Source organism: Mobula hypostoma, chromosome 2 (genome assembly GCF_963921235.1).
Source record: "Mobula hypostoma chromosome 2, sMobHyp1.1, whole genome shotgun sequence".
NCBI classification, from domain to species: domain Eukaryota; kingdom Metazoa; phylum Chordata; class Chondrichthyes; order Myliobatiformes; family Myliobatidae; genus Mobula; species Mobula hypostoma.
Window position 1 is genome coordinate 64697796 of NC_086098.1, and position 6000 is coordinate 64703795.

Consider the following 6000-nt stretch of genomic DNA (forward strand, 5'->3'; position numbering starts at 1 on the left):
AGGCACACCTCATGGATACATGTTTAGTACACTGCTCTATTTTCTCTGCACTTATGACGGCACAATTAGGCACATCTAAACACCATTTATAAATTCACCAATTACACCATTGTTGATGGTAAAATCTTAGATGGTGATGAGGAAGTGTAGAGAAGTGAGAGAGATTGGCTGGTTGAGCGATATTGCAACAACAACCTGAACATCTACAATACCATGGAATTAATTGTGGACTTCAGAAAGGGGAAGCTAGGAGAACACACACCAGTCCTCACTGAGAGAAAGGGTGAGCAACTTCAAGTTCCAGGTTGTCAACATCTCAGAGTAACATTTGGCCTAGCATATTGATGCAATCATGAAGAACGTACACCAGCAGCTTCCATTTCATTAGGAGTGTGAGAAGATTTGGTATGTCACCAAAGACTCTTGAAATTTTCTACAGGTTTATGCTGGAGAGCATTCTGACTGGCATGGTGGCTCCAATTTGCAGATCAAGAGTCTCCAGAAGAATGCCTGCATGTAGTAATGTTTAAAGACTTCTATATTACTAGCGTCAGTGTCTCTCTGGTGACTAAAATCATAGTCACTACAAGGAGTTTAACTCCAGTCAGCTTTAGTAACTTATAACTGTCTCGGCAAAGTAATTTTTATTGGATATCTGTATCAATGTGAGAAGTACCTGACCGGGATTAATACATGTTCCACTTTTCCATTCGCATACAGTGGAACCCTCTCCTTCTGACTCTTTGGAGAATGGAAGGAACATAGCGAGGGAGAAGCAGATGATTGGCTTTTAATTTGTAACTTATTGTGAAAGAGATCCATCTTTTATCGCCTGAAATGTGAAAAAGGTTGCAGAAATGTAGGATATGCAGAGATTTGTGTAAAAATTGCAGAAAGGTTGTTCTGTTGATAATATCTTTCAGAAGATACAATCTGCAATATTTCCTTTAATATATTTTAATATATTCCTCTTTATTGAACCATGTTCTCATCAATGTAGACACCATTGTTCCTGTTAATGATGCATATTGCTAGTTAATCTTAAATTAATCATTTTGTAGTCACTAATCCCCAATGGCTCCACTACATGTAGATTAAAGATGTAATTAATTTTAAATAAGGTCCAGATATGAATTACACATAACTATATAACTGGGTCAAAGAGAAATCTGATGCCAATAAATGATTTGTTCAAGAGACGTGTTTGTAATAATTTAGACAAACAAATTCTTGTTCTAGCTAAATTAACAAAACCAGATAATGCCTTCAGTCAAATGATCAAACACAAACATTATCCTCTTCTCCTTGTATACCATAATGAAGTTGGGAAACATTCTATTGTTCTTAACTTTTAGAAAGAATGCACCACCTAGTAGTTGATTCGAATGTAATTTTGCCAAATAGGATTAATGAAACTTTGTTTTTCAGACAATTCTCAAAATGGTAACTGATATTTAATAGAATGTTGCAATAATTTACAGGTAATCTCTGAAGAAAAGGACAATTCATATAACAGCAGGATGCTAAGCTTTTATACAAAAATAACTGTAGTCAGAAGTAGCAGAGGAAATTACAGGTGATTTAGTCATAAAGTCATAATCAGAATCATATGACTAAGTCACCTGTAATTTCCTCACAGCGCCTATAAAAAGTATTCACCTTCCTTGGAAGTTTTCATGTTTTATTGTTTTACAACATTGAATCACAATGGATTTAAGTTGTCTTTTTTGACACTGATCAACAGAAGAAGACTCCTTCATGTCAAAGTGAAAACAGATCTCTACAAAGTGATCTAAATTAATTACAAATACAAAACACAAAGCAATTGATTGTATAAATATTCCCCCCCCCCTTTAATATGACACACCAAATCATTGCTGGTGCAGCCAATTGGTTTTAGAATCACATAACTAGTTAAATAGAGATCTGTTTTTGGAGACCGGTGTGTAGTCAAGGTATTTCAATTGATTGGGGTAAGAATACTTCTGAATCTGGAAGGTCCAAATGCTGGTGAGTCAGTATCCTGGCAAAAACCACTCCATGAAGACAAAAGGACATTTCAAACAACTCCGTGAAAGGTTATTGAAAGGCACAAGTCAGGAAATGGGTACAAGAACATTTCCAAGTCACTGAATATCTCGGACTACTGTTAAGTCAATCATCAAGAAATGGAAAGAACATGGCACAGCTAGAGCAGCCCATCTTCAAAATCTGAGTGACTGTGCAGAAAACAGACTACTGAGGGAGGCCACCACGAGACCTATGACAACTCTGGAGGAGTTCCAAGCTTCAGTGGCTGAGATGGGAGAGACTGTGCATACATCAACTGTTGCCCAGGTGCTTGACCAGTCACAGCTCTATGGGAGAGGGCCAAAGAGAAGGCCACTGTTGAAAAAACCTCAAACAAGAGAAATCCAAGCAACACACACAAAATGCTGGAAGAACTCAGCAGGACAGGCAGCATCTACAGAAAAAAGTACAGTCAATTTTTCAGGCCAAGACTTTTCGGCAGGACTGCAGAACGCGATATAGATTCCCTGAAAATTACAGCCATCATTTTGGGAGATTAGGCATTAGGTTTCCTGTTGCTAAAGGTCTACCTCTCTGGTGCATTATATGTTATATGAAAACTTCTGTGCAGTGATCGAAACATCATTCACACCCATCTCTCCAAAAGACTTCATTATCTACCAGAATTTCTGCAGCATCTGGGAACTTGGTGGTGGGGAGATTAGGGGGAGTGTGAGTGTGGAGGTAGGGGAAGAGGGATAAGGTGCTGTCCAAGTCGAGGCACTGGAGTTCCAATCAGGCTGAGGGTGGGAAATCAGCCAGATCTGGGAGCAGCATCGGGGGAAATGTGATGAGCAGAGGGATTACCAACAATCAGCCAACAAAAGAGTGTACGAACCTGGAATAAACAGCAGTGAGGTAATAATAAGCCTGAGACCAAAGATTGAAAGGACTAAGGGGAAAGAGAAATAAACAATAAGTTGTAGCATCATACAAGTGGCTTTCCATTTCAGATAGCTTCCGGAACATCATTTGAAATGAATCCAAGAGCATGACACTGCAGATGCTGGAATCTGAAATAATACTCAGCTGGGGTGCTACTGTAGTGTAGCATTTAATGCTTGCTATTACAGCACAGGGTGCTGGAGTTCAGAATTCAGCTTCGGCACTGTCAGTATGGAATTTGTATTCTCCCCATGACTGCATGGGTTTCCTCTGGGTGCACTCGTTTTCCCCCACAATCCAGGAGTAACAGGTAGTAGGTTAATTTATCATTGTAGATTGCCCTCTGATTAGGCTAGTGTTAAAAAGATGAGTTGCTGGGCGGTGCATCTTGTTGGGCTGAAAGGTCCTTTTCCTCACTGTATCTCTAAATAAACAAATACACAGACAAACATATAAATATATAAATAAAGGATCATGCAGCATCTGTAGAGAGAAACAGAGTTATCATTTCAAATTGATGATATTTCACCAGACCATGAAAGGGTTAAAAGCAAAGTTATTTGTAAATTGTGGAGGTTTGGGGTGGAGTGAGCTAAAGGGAAGGCCTTGAGTAGGGGAGAATCTAACAGAGGTACAAGTAGTGGAGCTAAAGGAGTAAAGGTATGTCTGGAGGAGATATAAGTAAAAGGTGATATAAGGTAGATAAAAAATTTGAAAAATATGAAAGACAGAGGGAGAAATAAATATAGGAAATGTACTGGCATGGGTGATAATCTGAAATTAATGATTCCACGTTAAATCCTGAAAGCCACAATGAGTTTATTTGGAAAACAAGGTTTGGTTCCAAGAGCAAATATTGAGATTGCAGAATAGTGTAGGAGGGTACAAAACAGAGATTAGAGTGGAACTGAGAGAAATAAACTGACAAGGAAATGGAAGTACAGGGTCACACTAGTGTACTGAATGGGGGTGTTCTATAAAGCAGGCAATCAAGCTGTGTGTTATTGTAGTGGTTAGCATATCACTGTACAGGGCCAGTGACTGAGGTTCAATTCCCACCACTGTCTGTAAGGAGTTTTCTCTCCATGTCCATGTGTGTCTCCTCCAGGTACTCCAGTTCTATCCCATATTCCAAAGATGTAAGGGTTAGGGTTAGTAAATTCTAGGCTGGAAGCATGCGACACATTTGACTGGCACCACTGTATCCACAGACTGTGTTGGTCATTGACATGAACGATGCATTTCACAGCATGTTTTGAGGTACATGTGACAAACAAAGCTAAACTAATCTTTAATTTTCCAATGTGAAATAAGCACACTGTGAGCACCAAAAGAGTTAACAAAATTGGAAAAATTACAATTAAGTTTGTGAAATAATTTACAAGAAAACAAATCAATAATCAACTGCAATTTACATAAAAGAATCTGCGCAGAAGGATTAAGGAGGAGAGAGCAGAAAAAATTCAATTATTCAGTATTGCAAGGGGAGCAGTTATTGAGTGAAGTTATAAGATAAGACCGTAAGACATAGGAGCAGAATTAAGCCATTTGGCCTTTCGAATCTGCTCCGCCATTTCATCATGGCTGATCCATTTCCCTCTCAATCCCATTCACCTGCCTTCTCCCTGTAACCTTTCATGCACTGACCAACCAAGAGCATATCAACTATCACCTTAAATACACACAATGACTTGGCCTCCATGTCTGCCTGTGGTAACGAATTCCACAGATTCACTCTCTGGCTAAAGAAATTTCTCATCATCCCCATTCTAAATGAACGTCCCTTTATTCTGAGGCTGAACACCACCATAGGAAACACCCTCTTCACAGCCACTCTATTTAGGCCTTTCAACATTCAATAGATTTCAATTAGATCCCCCCTCATTCTTCTAAATTTCAGTGAGTAAAGGCTCAGAGCCATCAATTACTCCTCATCTGATAAGCCTTTCATTCCCAGTACCATTCCCGTGAACCTTCTTTGGATCCTTTCCAATGTAAACACATCCTTTCTTAAATAGGGGACCCAAAACTGCTCACAATACTCCAACTTGGGCCTTAACAGTGCCTTATAAAGCCTCAGCAGTACAATCTTGCTTTTATATTTTCAAAATGAATGCTAACATTGCATTTGCCTTCTTCAACACCAACTCAACCTGCAAATTAACCTTTAGGGAATCCTGCACGAGGACTCCCAAGTCCCTTTGCACGTCAGATTTTTGATTTTTCTCCCCACTTAGAAAATAATCTATACATTTATTCCTTTGACCAAAGTATACAACCCCATACTTCCCGACACTGTAATCCATTTGCCACTTCTTTGCCCATTGGAGGATTGGAGGGTGGCTAATGTAACCCCACTTCTTAAAAAAGGAGGGAGAGAGAAACCGGGGGATTATAGACCGGTTAGCCTAGCGTCGGTGGTGGGGAAACTGCTGGAGTCAGTTATCAAAGATGTGATAACAGCACATTTGGAAAGCGGTGAAATCATCGGACAAAGTCAGCATGGATTTTGTGAAAGGAAAACCATGTCTGACGAATCTCATAGAATTTTTTGAGGATGTAACTAGTAGAGTGAATAGGGGAGAACCAGTGGATGTGGTATATTTGGATTTTCAAAAGGCTTTTGACAAGATCCCACACAGGAGATTAGTGTGCAAACTTAAAGCACACGGTATTGGGGGTAAGGTATTGATGTGGATAGAGAATTGGTTAGCAGACAGGAAGCAAAGAGTGGGAATAAACGGGACCTTTTCAGAATGGCAGGCAGTGACTTGTGGGGTACTGCAAGGCTCAGTGCTGGGACCCCAGTTGTTTACAATATATAATAATGACTTGGATGAGGGAATTAAATGCAGCATCTCCAAGTTTGCGGATGACACGAAGCTGGGTGGCAGTGTTAGCTGTGAGGAAGATGCTAAGAGGATGCAGGGTGACTTGGATAGGTTGGGTGAGTGGGCAAATTCATGGCAGATGCAATTTAATGTGGATAAATGTGAAGTTATCCACTTTGGTGGCAAAAATAGGAAAACAGATTATTATCTGAAT